The sequence below is a fragment of the Thalassophryne amazonica genome, chromosome 14 (assembly GCF_902500255.1).
Source record: "Thalassophryne amazonica chromosome 14, fThaAma1.1, whole genome shotgun sequence".
In the NCBI taxonomy this organism is placed as follows: Eukaryota; Metazoa; Chordata; class Actinopteri; order Batrachoidiformes; family Batrachoididae; genus Thalassophryne; species Thalassophryne amazonica.
Genome location: NC_047116.1, coordinates 60442493 through 60458053, shown reverse-complemented (window position 1 = coordinate 60458053; position 15561 = coordinate 60442493). Strand labels below are relative to the sequence as shown.

Sequence of the window (15561 nt, the reverse complement as noted above, 5' to 3'; positions counted from 1 at the left end):
TCCTCTGCAGATGATCAGTTAGCTGTTTTACAACTACCCTTTCAAGAATTTTTGAGAGAAAAGGAAGGTTGGAGATTGGCCTATAATTAGCTAAGATAGCTGGGTCAAGTGATGGCTTTTTAAGTAATGGTTTAATTACTGCCACCTTAAAAGCCTGTGGTACATAGCCAACTAATAAAGATAGATTGATTCATATTAAGATCGAAGCATTAATTAATGGTAGGGCTTCCTTGAGCAGCCTGGTAGGAATGGGGTCTAATAGACATGTTGATGGTTTGGAGGAAGTGACTAATGAAAGTAACTCAGACAGAACAATCGGAGAGAAAGAGTCTAACCAAATACCAGCATTACTGAAAGCAGTCGAACATAAAGATATGTCTTTGGGATGGTTATGAATAATTTTTTCTCTAATAGTTAAAATTTTATTTGCAAAGAAAGTCATGAAGTTGTTACTAGTTAAAGTTAAAGGAATACTCGGCTCAATAGAGCTCTGACTCTTTGTCAGCCTGGCTACAGTGCTGAAAAGAAACCTGGGGTTGTTCTTATTTTCTTCAATTAATGATGAATAGTAAGATGTCCTAGCTTCATGGAAGGCTTTTTTATAGAGCAACAGACTCTTTTTCCAGGCTAAATGAAGATCTTCTAAATTAGTGAGACGCCATTTCCTCTCCAGCTTACGGGTTATCTGCTTTAAGCTGCGAGTTTGTGGGTTATACCACGGAGTCAGGCACTTCTGATTTAAAGCTCTCTTTTTCAGAGGAGCTACAGCATCCAAAGTTGTCTTCAATGAGGATGTAAAACTATTGACGAGATACTCTATCTCACTTACAGAGTTTAGGCAGCTACTCTGCACTGTGTTGGTATATGGCACTTCTGATTTAAGGCTCTGTTTTTCAGAGGAGCTAATTCCATAAAAAAGTGCATTACAGTAATCCAGCCGGGAGGTAATAAAAGCATGGATTGCTGTTTCAAAGTGCTGATGTGCAAGAAAAGGCTTAACCTTAGTTTTGTTTTATTTTGTGCCGTGCAAAGTGTAAATAAAGTTGCAAAAGTGATGATCCAGACCGATTGTCATGGTAATGGTCTGATATGGGAAAATACCAGGCCGGAAATCAGCCAATCAGAGCGTGCGTACTATCATAGCCATGTAATAGATTCATTTATTGACCTGAACCTTCGGCCTAGTGAGATGTTCCCATCAGTAACGGAGCGGTTGATGATTGGCCTTGAGCTTGAAACTGAGCCCGAATTGCTCCAAGCAGCAACTGACACCATGAATGATTGAATGTGACGCATCTTTGTAAAGTGCAAAGAGCATCAGTATGAAAACAGGAAGGTGCTCTTTGATTGGATATGTTATGAAAACATTAATTTATATGATTCTGGATCTGATGGATTCAGATCCCAAATTTAATTAAACATTCCTCTGACCCAAAGCTCACCTTTTTATTTTCACCCTAGGCCAGAATATGGCAATCGGTTATTGCGAAGGCCTTGCATCTGTCCATCCATCTGTCTGTCTGTTTGTCCATCTGTCTGTGCTCAGCATAAATCCAGTCATATTACTGCCAAGATCCTCAAATTCACAGGGAACATTCTTGGGACACAGACCTTGGACATGTTCAAAGATGGCTAACCTTGACCTATTGTTGTGAAAGTGTCGGTACACGGACCCACAACAGGGGGCGCAATGAACGGACAATGGAGAAAGGTAAAGAACAAGTTTTACTGTTGTGAGATGAGCACAACTAATACAACAATTAACAATTTGGAGGTGTAAGCCGAAATCTGCTGGTGTCGTGTGGGCAGGCCCGAAGGTAGGAGACGTCCGTCCTAGTCGAACCGGAACCACCCAGATCTCCTCTGCCACCGAAACCCAGAAGTACTGGAACCGCCAAGTCCCGAATTCCCAGGTGGCCACTGCCTTCGCTCGTCGGATCCGGTACTGCTGGCGGAAAAGAGAACAAACACACAGGTAGGGATGCGACCGCACCCAGTAGATGGAGAGGGGCGAAGCCGCCTCCACCTCTTGTTACACTGAAGCAGGAAAGGGGAGTACTTATCCAAACACTTGGTCTCCAATAGTCCGCTGTCCTGAAAAGCTTATCAAGTATTGTCAAGAACACAGAATATGCTGCAGAGGTGATTACCTTAAACTCAAGGCGATATCTCGGCACTGAGGTGGAGACGCTGTCCTGCTGATATACCTCCGTGCTGAGTGCAGTCAGCTGTGTCCGGTAATGGGTGACAGCTGTCACCCTGGCGGCTCTCATCAGGCGGCAGCGCCCTCTGGTGCCTGGAGCCCGCACTCCAGGCAGGGCGCCCTCTGGTGGTGGTGGGCCAGCAGTACCTCCTCTTCAGCGGCCCACACAACACCTATTTTAAGAGATCAAAAGTTCACATTCTGTTTCCTGTTTGTTATGCTCCTGTTACCCTCGGCTGAGGGCATTTTAGCATTGCGTTATATTTTTTTAACCTGTTAAAGTTTGAGATATCTTGCTAACAGGCAAACAAACAGTAATGAAAACACAATCTCCTTTGTGGAGATAATAAGAAGGGGCACTTGGAGTGTAACACCAGCATCTTATATGGTTGACCTTAATATGATATACTGTATGTACAACCACAATTCCAATGAAGTTGGGACATTGTGAAAAAATGTAAATAAAAACAGAATACAATGATTTGCAAATCCTTTTCAGACTATATTCAATTGAATACACCACAAAAACAAGATATTTAATGTTCAAACTGATAAACTTTATTGTTTTTGTGCAAATATTTGCTCATTTTGAAATGGATGCCTGCAACACGTTTCATAAAAGCTTGGACAGTGGTATGTTCACCACTATGTTACATCACCTTTCCTTCTAACAACACTCAATAAGCATTTGGGAACTGAGGACACTAATTGCTGAAGCTTTATAGGTGAAATTCTTTCCCATTCTTGCTTGATGTACAACTTCAGTTGTTTAACAGTCTGGGATCTCCGTTGTTGCATTTTGCGCTTCATAACATGCCACACATTTTCAATGGGCGACAGGTCTGAATTGCAGACAGGCCAGTTTAGTACCCGCACTCTTTTACTACGAAGCCACGCTGTTGTATTACATGCAGAACGTGGCTTGGCATTGTCTTGCTGAAATAAGCAGGGACGTCCCTGAAAAAGATGTTGCTTGGATGGCAGCATGTGTTGCTCCAAAACCTAGATGTACCTTTCAGCATTGATGTGCCATCACAGATGTGTAAGTTGCCCATGTCATGGGCACTAACACGCCCCCATACCATCACAGATGCTGGCTTTTGAACTTTGCTCTGGTAACAATTTGGATGGTCTTTTTCCTCTTTTCTCCAGAGGACACGACGTCCATGATTTCCAAAAACAATCTGACATATGGACTCATCAGACCACAGCACACTTTTCCACTTTGCGTCTGTCCATTTCAAATGAGCTCGGGCCCAGAGAAGGCGGCGGCATTTCTGGTTGTTGTTGATGTATGGCTTTCACTTTGCATGGTAGAGTTTTAATTTGCACTTGTAGATGTAGTAATGAACTGTGTTAAATGGTTTTCTGAAGTGTTTCTGAGCCCACGCAGTAAGATCCTTTACACAATGATGTTGGTTTTTAATGCACTGCTGCCTGAGGGATCGAAGGTCACGGGCATTCAGTGTTGGTTTTCGGCCTTGCCGCTTACATGTAAAAAGTTCTCTTGATTCTCTGAATCTTCTGATTATATTATGGACTGTAGATAATGGAATCCCTAAATTCCTTGCAACTGAACATTGAGAAACATTATTCTTAAACTGTTGGACTATTTTTTCACACAGTTGTTCACAAAGTGGTGATCCTTGCCTCATCTTTGCTTGTGAACGGCTGAGCCTTTTGGGGATGCTGCTTTTATACCCAATCATGATACTCACCTGTTTCCAATTAGGTGTTCTTTGAGCATTCATCAACTTTCCCAGTCTTTTGTTGCCCCGTCCCAACTTTTTTGAAACATGTTGCAGGCATTCATTTCAAAATGAACAAATATTTGCACAAAAACAACAAAGTTTATCAATTTGAACATTAAATATCTTGTCTTTGTGGTGTATTCAATTGAATATAGGTTGAAGAGGATTTGCATATCATTATATTCTGTTTTTATTTACATTTTACACAATGTCCTAACTTCATTGGAATTGGGGTTGTACAACTGAAACAGTAATTATACATCAGAATTGAATGAAACTTGACATTTCTGTATGACATTAATATCTCTGTCATACTAGAGGCCGAATGAGCCTGAATACCACCTGAATGGAAATTCGGATGTGTCGAGGTGCATTCCAAACAGTCAGGCGCAGTTGTGCGGCCAGCCCGAATGTTAAGCACATGGACCCAACTGTTGAGGTGCATTTGAGGTGGAAATCTAATAATAATAATAATAATAATAATAATAATTTATTAATTTACATAGCGCCAAATCACGAGTAATCGCCTCAAGGTGCTTCACAAACATTTAAAAGCAGAATAAAATGAAATAAGATTAAAACACAATAAAAAAAATTTCACCATAAAAAGGTAAAAGAAATAAAATAAATAAATTTAAAAAAGACACACAATCATATAAAATACTAATGATAAAACAGGGAGAACAAATGTGTCTTCAGCCTAGCTTTAAAAGTCTCCACAGAGTCCGACTGTCGTATCAGCGCAGGCAGAGCTGGGGTGCGGTGATAAAAGCTCTGTAACCCGCTGACTTTTCTTCACCCTCGGGACACACAATAGTCCTGCACCCTGTGAACGCAGAGCCCTAGCCGGCACATAGACTCAACCAGGCCGGCCAGATAGGAGGGTGCCAGTCCGTGAACAATTTTATAGGCCATAGTAATACTTAAAATCCGATCTCAAAGAGACCGGAAGCCACTGAAGGGATGCCAGAACCGGCGTAATATGGTCAAACCTTCTGCTTCGTGTCAGAAGTCTGGCAGCAGCATTTTGAACCAGATGAAGACCCCTGATGCTGGACTGTGGTAAACCAGAAAACAAAGCATTACAATAGTCCAATCTAGAAGAAACAAAAGCATGAATCAGAGTCTCGGCATCAGCCATAGACAGGATGGGACGAATCTTTGCTATATTTCTTAGATGAAAGAAAGCAGTCCTTGTAATGTCCCTAATGTGGAGGTCAAAGGACAACGTAGGATCAAAAATTACCCCAAGGTAAATATATTGAACAGTAGTCATGGTGGACTCTAACTGCATTCTGACTGTGTTCTAAATATTCGCACAGCGTCAAAACAGCATTCGAATCAGTCTCATAGTTTTGGAGGGAAATTCGCCATGGACTGGCATGTGAACTCCTGCTGGCATGTCCCGATTGTGGCAGGATGAGCTGGACTTCACCCCGGTGCATCCCGTTTGGGGTGCAAAAATGAAGTGTCGTAATGTGCAATTGCAATGTGCAATTGTAATGTGCATATGTGTCTGTGGCACGCAATCATTATGTGCACCAGATGTGAACATTACACAGTCACACTGAAAATGCTGTGTGTCACTGCGAGTCAAGCGTCTCAGAGCCACGGAGCCTGCCACACGTGGCTAAACGGGTTGTTACATCCATCATATGCATGTTATTATAGATACATTGACATCCTCACTTACGGGTTACATAAAGTATCTGTAATAATTAGCTTGACATGACTGTAACACCCTGGTCAAATGCGCTGCAGGCAGTGCATCACAGAGCCACACTGTGAGCTGTCACGTCAGCTGAATGATCGGCAGCACTGTGTGAACGCAAATAACAGCTGATCGTAATGCTGTGCGTGCGTGAGGCTGAATTGAATGATCACTCAACTGCATGTGTTTACTCATATCAGTTGACAGCGTTTTTGCACGTGCGTGTGGCTGGATCATTTGATCGCTTTGGTGCTCCTGCGTGGGCTCACATCATCTGATCACTTCGGTGTGCGTGAGCCTGTTGGGGTGGGTCGGGGCACAATTGAGGTTTCAGACAGCATTCGTACGCATTTCTTATTCCCTCACAGATGTGGAACAATTGTGTTTTGTTTCACATTCAGCTTCATTCATGCGCATTCTTGCTAACTGTGACAGGGCACTAAAACTTGCTCTTGAAATTCCATAACTTTAACCTGACCTGCATCAGACCTTTGAGAGGGAGCTCACTCTCAAATTCCCAAATGAATGTATGAACATGGTATGTAAGTCCAGACCGAGACCAGTCACCTGCAGCACTTTAAAAGATAAGATAAAAACTGTTCTCTCTCAAACCTGCTTGTGTGATACAGCTGTTGTGCATTCTGTCTGTGTGCTCTGATGCGGATGGAGCGCGTTTTACTATTTTGTTGAGGTTGGAGTGTGTGATTATTGTTTGTAATGTGTTTTTGTAATAAAGCACATGCAGTTATGGATGTTTTTGTTCCAGAGCCACTATGAAGGCATAATAATTTATTGTCTTACCTTGGTTCAGAAACTCATTTAAACAGACGTACTGTCATATTATTGCCAAATGCTGACCCATGATGCAGTGACATGTTAGAGACTTTTGAATCATGAGACTTAACAAAACACATATGTTCATTGTCATCAGCATGTTCTTTGTGCAACAGATGCATAAATCATATACAGTGGAACACTCACAGCAGAAACAAAAGTTTCCTATTATATTTGACAGTGATTCAATTTGCATACAAACAACAGAGAATTTGTACAGAAAACATAGGAGCTTCGATAAACCTTTGCATACATATTTTTTTATACACCTGGCGTTAACACTTTCATAGCCAGTTTTCCAATATCTTCACAACTCACACTTTGGGAACCATAAACATGGATGTTCAGTGTAATGTACAATAGTCTCATAAAATTGTAAAAAACAGCTTGTTCTTTGTATTATTAAAACATATTTTGTCCAAGTGGCACAGGTTGTAACCTGTAAATCATAATGCAAAACGCTGGGATCTAAAACATTACATTGAAATGATAGCTGGGAGAGTTTGACTTTACAGCAACAAAATAATGTTACTTTTTCCAGAGCAGAGTCTTCACCTCTGGCCTTCTGCTTCAAGCTTTCAAGATCAGCACACCAGGGTGTATTTGCTTGGATCTCTAAACATCCGTTACAAATTACTGTGCGTGTGCATGCGTGCACATGCGTGCTTGCACTTGCAGACATGCACTGCTAATATATCTGTGTACACATACACAACAGTGTTGTGAAGGGAGGTTCAACATAAATGAGCTGTGAGATAAACAGTGCAGTGAGATCATTGCTAATGCACATTCTAGATCAGAACAGTCACATCACATTTAAATTATAGTCTGGTTTGGTTCCACATCTAAAATTTTTGTCCCCTTGCCAATTTTTCCATCACTACCCTGTTAAAAGAAAGATCAAAATGGCCTAATTATTGTTTCTAACATCAGTGTCTTACTGGCAAAGTGTAAATGTATATCATTTATGACCCCTTCACACATAAGACGCAGAAACCGGAAGAAAATTTGCAAACCAAAACTAAATGGGGAACTGCGAAGCATTACACCTGCTGTCGGGAGGGACACATGGTTGGACAGGCATGCATGATACCGCAGCGACGGATTTGCGCACGCTCATGTTTGGGCGCACGAACTTAGTGCGTGCGCGTGGAAAGTTGCGCACACAGCAGCTGAGCAAAAAATTAATAAAACACCACAATTTATAATACTTTTATAAAGAGCGGAGTTAGCCTCCGCCTACACGTACACCAGGAAGTAATGAAATGACGTGGATTACTGTTCTCTCTTTCATTTTTACACGAATTACCTGATGCGCTCGTCTCATGAAGACATCAGCCTGGCTCCCGTCTCATGAAGAGCAGGCTCCCGTGTCATGAATGAATCCTGCAGTGACACGGCTTTGCAGTGATTCTCAGCATGGCACGATATTCACCAGCATTGCAGTGCACTGACGCGGCGGTCAGCTGAAGCGAGATATGTTTTAATTTATTCCCACGTGAGGACAGCAAGCTGATGTTCACGCTTCACAGTGTAGTTTTGTGATGTCATATTCTACCAGCCACTACAGGTGTTCCCCAGCTGTGACTTGCGAGCACAGTTATTTGAACACCTGCAGGTCACAGGGGGACATGCCCCGTTTGTCCACAGACATATACAGATATACCTGTCCTGACTGTGTGCACTGGCCGGTTCCCATGTGATCATGTCTATACATACATATCAGCATTTCACGCAAGTGTGCCCGCCGCATGCCACATGTTGCAGGGGGTAGTGGGCGATACACACGCATGCCATATGTGTTGAAGGGGGAGCCAACACTCTGGCACGCCACGTGTGTGTTGCTAGGTTACGCCACACTCGTGTGGCACTTAGACACTTTTCACAGACAGCTTGAATGTGGTCGCCCGCTGTCTACTATCATGCCGGGAGCGCGAATAGCCCCGCCTTTTCTAAGTGCCCGGCGAGTGGTGTTAGATGTTCATGTGTGGCACCTGGAATTTGACAGACACCTGCCGAGAGAGGGTCGAATGGGCACTCACAGGGCATTCCCTGTCTTTCGGCCTCTTGTGTGAGCGAATAGTTGTGGTGACAGCTGTACAAGGTGTTAGAGGCGGCTCTGATTTTTCACGAGTGTCATGCAATTCCTCCTACGTGCACCAGTCGGCTTCAATCGTCTTATGTGTGAAGGGGCCCTTACACTTTTCAGTTTTCAGCTATACTACACAAGATCCTACAAGTACAAGTCAAAATAATTTTTAAAAAGCTGTAATATATGGAAAACAAACAAACACAAAAGTGCAGTGATTCTTACATACATTTACGAGGTCTATTAGAAAAGAAACTGACCGTTTTATTTTTTTTAAAAACTATATGGATTTGATTCATATGTTTTTACGTCAGCCAAGCTTGAACCTTCGTGCGCATGCGTGAGTTTTTCCACGCCTGTCGGTGACATCATTCGCCTGTGAGCACGCCTTGTGGGAGGAGTGGTCCAGCCCCCTCGTCGGAATTCCTTTGTCTGAGAAGTTGCTGAGAGACTGGCGCTGTACTTCATCAAAAGTTTTTCAGAAACTGTGAGGCACATCCGAGTGGATACCATTCGAGAAATTAAGCTGGTTTTCGGTGAAAATTTTAACGGCTGATGAGAGATTTTGGATTGTTTCTATCGCTGTAAGGACTTCCCACAGAGCGGGACGTCTCGCAGTGCTCCGAGGCGACGTCATCATCCTGTTTCAAGCTGAAAACCTCCAAATTTAAGCCTCTGTTGACCCAGGACGTCGTGAGAGAACAGAGAACTTTCAGAAGAGGTCGGAATCAGCAGTTTATCCGGACATTCCACTGTTAAAGGAGATTTTTTTAATGAAAGACGTGCGGATGGATTGGTGCATCGGCTCGCAGCCGGCGCGGCGCGCCCGCCACAGGAAAAACACCTCCGTGTTGATAACCATTTGTAAAATCCAGGCGGCTTTTGGTGGCTTTCAGTTGAGTGAGTATCTGAGAAATTGTTAACAGCAGGGCATGTCCAACTTGTCCTTAAGGCTTCCAACGGAGGTGTTTTACCTGTGGCGGGCGCGCTGACCTCACAACATATGAAATATCTTGGGTTCATGCGGTCTGCAATGAAAGACAAGTCAAAATAAATGTAAGAATCACTTGGGGTTTTTTATATATATATTTGTGTATTTCAAAATCAAATCAATTTTATTTATATAGCGTCAAATCACAACAAACAGTTGCCCCAAGGCGCTTTATATTGTAAGGCAAGGCCATACAATAATTACAGAAAAAACCCCAACGGTCAAACGACCCCCTGTGAGCAAGCACTGGTTCATAGTACATTTAGAGTGATTCAGTGATTCGTACATTAAGGTAGTCGCATCTGCTACGTTAAAATCCATATTTGGTAATTGCTTAATTGTTACACCCCTATAAGCCACAAACAAATCTGTGTCAGGATCAAATCAAATCAAATCAAATCAATTTTATTTATATAAGCTTTAGCAAAAAGGGAAAGTTTTAAGCCTAATCTTAAAAGTAGAGAGGGTGTCTGTGTTGTGAAAGTGTAGGTACACGGACCCACAACAGGGGGCGCAATGAACGGACAATGGAGAGAAGTAAAGAACAAGTTTTACTGTTGTGAAAAGAGCACAACTAATACAACAATTAATAATTTGGAGGTGTAAGCCGAAATCTGCTGGTGTCGTGTGGCAGGCTCGAAGGTAGGAGACGTCCGTCTAGTCGAACCGGAACCACCCAGATCTCCTCTGCCACCGAAACCCAGAGTACTGGAACCGCCAAGTCCCGAATTCCCAGGTGGCCACTGCCTTCGCTCGTCGGATCCGGTACTGCTGGCGGGAAAGAGCACAAACACACAGGTAGGGATGCGACCGCACCCAGTAGATGGAGAGGGGCGAAGCCGCCTCCACCTCTTGTTACACAGAAGCAGGAAAGGTGAGTACTTATCCGAGCAAGTTGCTTTCTGTAATCAGCTGTCCTGAAAAGGTTAGCAAGGTTTATCAGAGTCTTTAGTATACGTTTGCAGAGAAGGATTACCTTAAACTCAAGGCGATATCTCGGCACTGAGGTGGAGACGCCGTCCTACTGATATACCTCCGTGCTGAGTGGAACAGCTGTGTCCAGTGATGGGTGACAGCTGTCACCCAGGCTGCTCCCATAAGGTGGCAGCGCCCTCTGGTGCCTGGAGCCCGCACTCCAGGCAGGGCGCCCTCTGGTGGTGGTGGGCCAGCAGTACCTCCTCTTCAGCGGCCCACACAACAGTCTGTCTCCCTGATCCGAATTGGGAGCTGGTCCTCACTGCTCCTAGTGGTTGGATTGTGTCCAACTGTAATTAGGACAAGTTAAATGTAGAGGACAAATTTCGTGTCTTTTTATGCACATTAAAGTTTCAGTTAAAAATGCCTCATGTTTGGAGTGGGACCAAAAGTAATCAAAGCCTGTTCAAAGCCTTGGTTTGAACACAAATATGGCTAGAATCTGGCTAACGCTGGGATCATACAGTTTAACGTCTTCACTATGTCTGTGTGCAAACAGTGTCTTTTTCAGTAGAGCACTCAGTAAAGCAGACAACCTTCCTTCTCTTTGCGCCTTCTCAAACACACACCAACCCAGTCTCACAGCAGTTCGTGGCGGCATTACAAAAAGTACTTTAATATTGGGTTTGTGAGAGGGCCACGAAAATGTGCCACTTTTCATGATGGGGACACAAATTCATTTTGTGACGAGGGCACGAAAGGTGGGGTGAAGGAGGAGGGGGTCCTGGAGGGTTATGGTTAGGGGAGGGTAGAGAGTTACACTATAGTTAGAGTTAGGAGAAGGGGGAGGATTATAAAAAAATGTCATGAAATAGGTCACTTTTCGAGACAGGATGGGGGAGGATGAAAAAAAAATGCGAGACTGGGCTGCACACACACACACACACACACACACACACACACACCACACACACACACACACACACACACACACACCACACACAACACACACACACACACCCTGGGTCATTCACGTCTGCATCAGAAAAACCATCACAGTGGTCGTTACTGCAGAATTTCTGCTGTCTGCAGTGGCAGACTGTAGGTAGTGACGTGAGGCGCGGTCATTTTTCAGTGATAACAACACAGACAATAATTTACTTCACTGAAAGACACCACAGAGTTTTATCATTTTGCAGTGTTCTTAAACAGGAAACCCTGGATCTGATGGCAGCTTAAATAGTTAACTTTTTGTGAGGTTATAAATTTATTCTAATTTGTTTTTATGAAATAACACACAAATTATTCATATTTACCTGTCTGCAGCCAGATGACTCTCTGCACTAACAGCTTTTGCTGTCCATTTGTCCTCCTTGTTAAAGGTAAAATAACATCCAATTTTCCACGTTACTTCAGTAAGCAGCCAGAGTTGAAAATTTTTAACTTTTGATGGCAAATGCCATCATGGTGCCCAACTGCTGTGGTCACAGCCAAAGATGGCAGCTGGATCTGTTATTAAAAACAGACATTGAGAGCTGGATTATTTAACTGCAGAGAATTGCCTGGTTTCAAACAGATAAACATGATTAATTTGTGTGACCATCCCCGGGCATGCGGGGATGGTCTGTTGTCCAGGTGTGGGGTCCTGGACTTGCTGGGGGATTTGGGGTTGGGGGTGGAACTTCGGGGGACCGGGGGGGTTCACTTTCCGGTGCTGCCTGTTGTCTGTGGGCTTCCGGGGGGGTTGGGTCGGGTGCTGGCCTGTGCTCCCTTCGGTTCCTCCCTTGTGGGGCGTGGGTGCGCCTCTGTGCCTCGGGATGGGAGGAGCTGGGCGGTTGGCCGGCCTGCTGGTGGGGGCCCCAGTGCCGCACCATGGGGCTTCTGGTTCTATTGGCAGTGAGGGTGGGGTTGGCATGGGGGGAGAATTGGGCGGCCATCGTTCCTTTTCAGTTGGGTCTGTCTGCTCTGCCATTGGTGGGTTGGGGTCTGGTACCTGGGTGGGGGGATGGTGCCCGTCCATCTGCGGCTCCCTGGCCCCCCTGTTGGTTTGTTCGTCCCTGGGCCTCCGGTGCTCCTCTGGGGCTGCCCGCCTCCCCCCATCTTGTGGTTTCCCTGGCACCTCCGCCGGAACTGGGGTTGGGCTGGGGGCCTGCTGGGGCCGGTGTATGTGGCCTGCTCCCTGCACCATGCCTCTCCTTCCGCCTGCTGCTTGGGGTTGGGCCTCACATGTCACACCCTTTTAATGCACTTCACCAGATTAGTACCTGCACGCACATCATATTAGGTTGTAAGTAGCACATTATAGGGTTCATAGAGTTTTGCGGTCAGGTGTTGGGAATGGGTTTGCAGGGCAGTCTGTGGCACAGCTGTGTGCTGTAGCCCTCCACTGCTGGCTGCGCTGGGGGGGCTTGGGTGTCGTGGGGGCCTCGTGCTTCCTGGCCCCAAGGTTGGGCTTCGCCTCTTGTCTGGCCTGTCCTGTGCCCTTCCGCTGCCCTTTTCTCCTGGTTTCTCCTGGGGCCCCGCATCCTGGGCCCATTGCCGTCGTCGTTCGCAGCCAGCCATATGGCTTCGACGTGCCGGAGTGGTCTATGTCATATGGTAAGGTTCTGTACTTTAGTCCACCGTAGTGATTGGATATTTAGCTGTGATCTGGGTCTGTGTGTGGATGGTTGCGTGTTTGTGGCCGTCACCACAATTCGGTTTTGGGTGCTCTCAAGGGGATTAACACTGTGGTGTCCTAGATTAGGGTATGGGCGCTCACTAATTAGACAACAGACTGTTGCTGTCAGTGTTTGTTCATGTGTGGTTGTTTGTCCTGGTAGGTTGAGGCCCAGTTTCCTTGGTGCCTCACTTCACAGTTATTGCCTTCACCACTTGTCGTTTGTTCGTGTCTGTCTTCTTGTTGTTTTTGGTGGTCGTCCCTTCCTCATAGAAGTTGTCGGTTGGCTTTGAGTAGGATGTTGAAGGCTGATCGGGAAGAGCGGATGGGGGTCTCACACACACACACACACACACCATGTTCACTCACATACTACATACCTTCTGTCTTGCAAGAATAAATTGCATATATGTGTATTAATGTTCATAAATGGGTCTGCCAGTGTGGCATTTACCATTACTATATATGCAGATTGGGGGGGGGTTAGTGCGATATTTCAGAAAGGCATGAATTTAGAATAATTTTAGAATATTATGAAATAATTTTAGAGCTGAGGTTTCCTGCTTTAACAGAGCACCATGCAAAGTGTTCAAACTCTTATAACACAGACAACAACCAATTATTGTCTGTGCCATTATCATTGAAAAATGACGATGCCTCACATTATTATCTGCAGTCTGCTGCTGTAGATGAGAGAAATTGTACTATAATAACATATGCAATGCAGCATAAGTCCAGATATACACACGGCTTGAATTCACCTTGTGCCGGATTGAGTTTGAACGTGTGTGTAGGATGAGCCAGATTTGAAAAAGCAAAGGCTATTCACCCAACCTCTGAGCAGATAAGTCATAGATTGAACATTACAAGCTCAACCGTTGGGCAGATAAATATAATGTCTTACCTTATTCGCCCAACCATGATCATGTATTTGCATCTAAACTACATTTTTACACCACTTTTTTAAGGCTCTATTGCGGCGTGAAAAGCAGCGTATGTTTAACACATTTAACGGCGCCGTCTTTAATTACTGCGAAAACACCGCAATGGATGAAAGCAAACAAGCTTCATAAGTATTTTGAATGGAAGCCTGTTAATGACAATGAAACAGTTTTTGAACAAAATGCTGCTTGTTGCCTGTAAGATGGTGTTAGTTTGACACAGTTCCCTGGGTGTGATGAGCCAAACAGAATCGCTTTAGATCACAGCCCCTCTGCGGGCTGTGGACCCTCCCGCATCCGTCGAGAAATCCGCCTTTTTTTGCCCACATTGAAACCGGAAGTGAACTTATAAGCGTGCTCATTGGTCGGTTGTGGTTGGGCGTATATGCTTGTGTATTTACTTTATTGAACCACCGGTTGGGCGTATAGCCACTCCGATTTGAAAAACCAGTCTGAATGCTCTCCAGCTATAAAGCAATCCGAATTAAATCTGGCTCAAACCAGATTGCCAACCCCAGTCTGAAGGGGAGATTGTGGGAGCACCAGCACTTCCTGTAACAACTTACATACCTCTGTGTGAATCATGCATTAGGATCTGGATTTAGTATTTACCTCTTTAGGAGTGAGGTATGAGAATCCCTGTCTGTGTAAACTTACTCGTAAAATGATTAATGATGAGTCGCCCCACAAATGGTACTGATTATAAAGTGTTTAAAACCCTAATAAACCTTTAGAAATAAGTCATAGTTTTGACTCGCATTCATTAGATATGTGATGTCAGGATGCATGCTTAGTTGTCAGGAAAACTCAATATTCACTGTTATAGATGTTGGCATTCATCAGCATAACCATTCACCAGCAGGACAAAGTTGCTCTGTAAGAAGATAAAAACACACATCGTGACATGATGAGGCAAAGGTCTAGGATGTAACCTTTTAAAGAATGACAACATCCAGGTCTCTGTTTGTTCATCTGCATGCACAGCAGACTGGCAGTAGGGAACCGAAAGGAGATAAGGCACAAAGAGTGAATGTAATCCACGGCACAAGACAGATATGTGACAATGTGACAACATCAGGCTGCAAGGATGAAACAAACAGCAGAGTTTGAGAATAACCCAAAAGAGGACGAAACAATAATGCAGAATCTAATTTAGTATTCTAATGTGATACAGAAAAAGCATTTCATTGTTTTCATTTACTCATTCATTACCACAAGCAATCACAGTGACATGAGGTTTTATGTCATGAAATGCTAGAAACTGAGGTCGCAGAACTGTACAGTTTTGTTTTACAAATATCTAGAAGCAGACTCAGTGCATTCCTCCTCCTGGATAATACTGACCAACCTCCCTCACACAGCACAGGAACAACTGAGATGCAGATTTACACCATGATGAAGAATGAATTCTCCCTAAACCCATGACCATCTCTCCACAAAGGATTGTCAAAATACTCATTTTGAGAT

At 44.2% G+C, this 15561-nt stretch overlaps 1 long non-coding RNA gene across 1 annotated transcript; it reads left to right on the top strand.

Moving 5' to 3' along the window:
- Positions 1–688: 688 nt before the first annotated feature.
- LOC117524809 lies at positions 689–13853 on the top strand. The gene is made up of 3 exons (XR_004564862.1): positions 689–701; positions 4701–4711; positions 13709–13853. It is a non-coding gene; the product is annotated as an uncharacterized LOC117524809 (long non-coding RNA).
- Positions 13854–15561: the final 1708 nt, after the last annotated feature.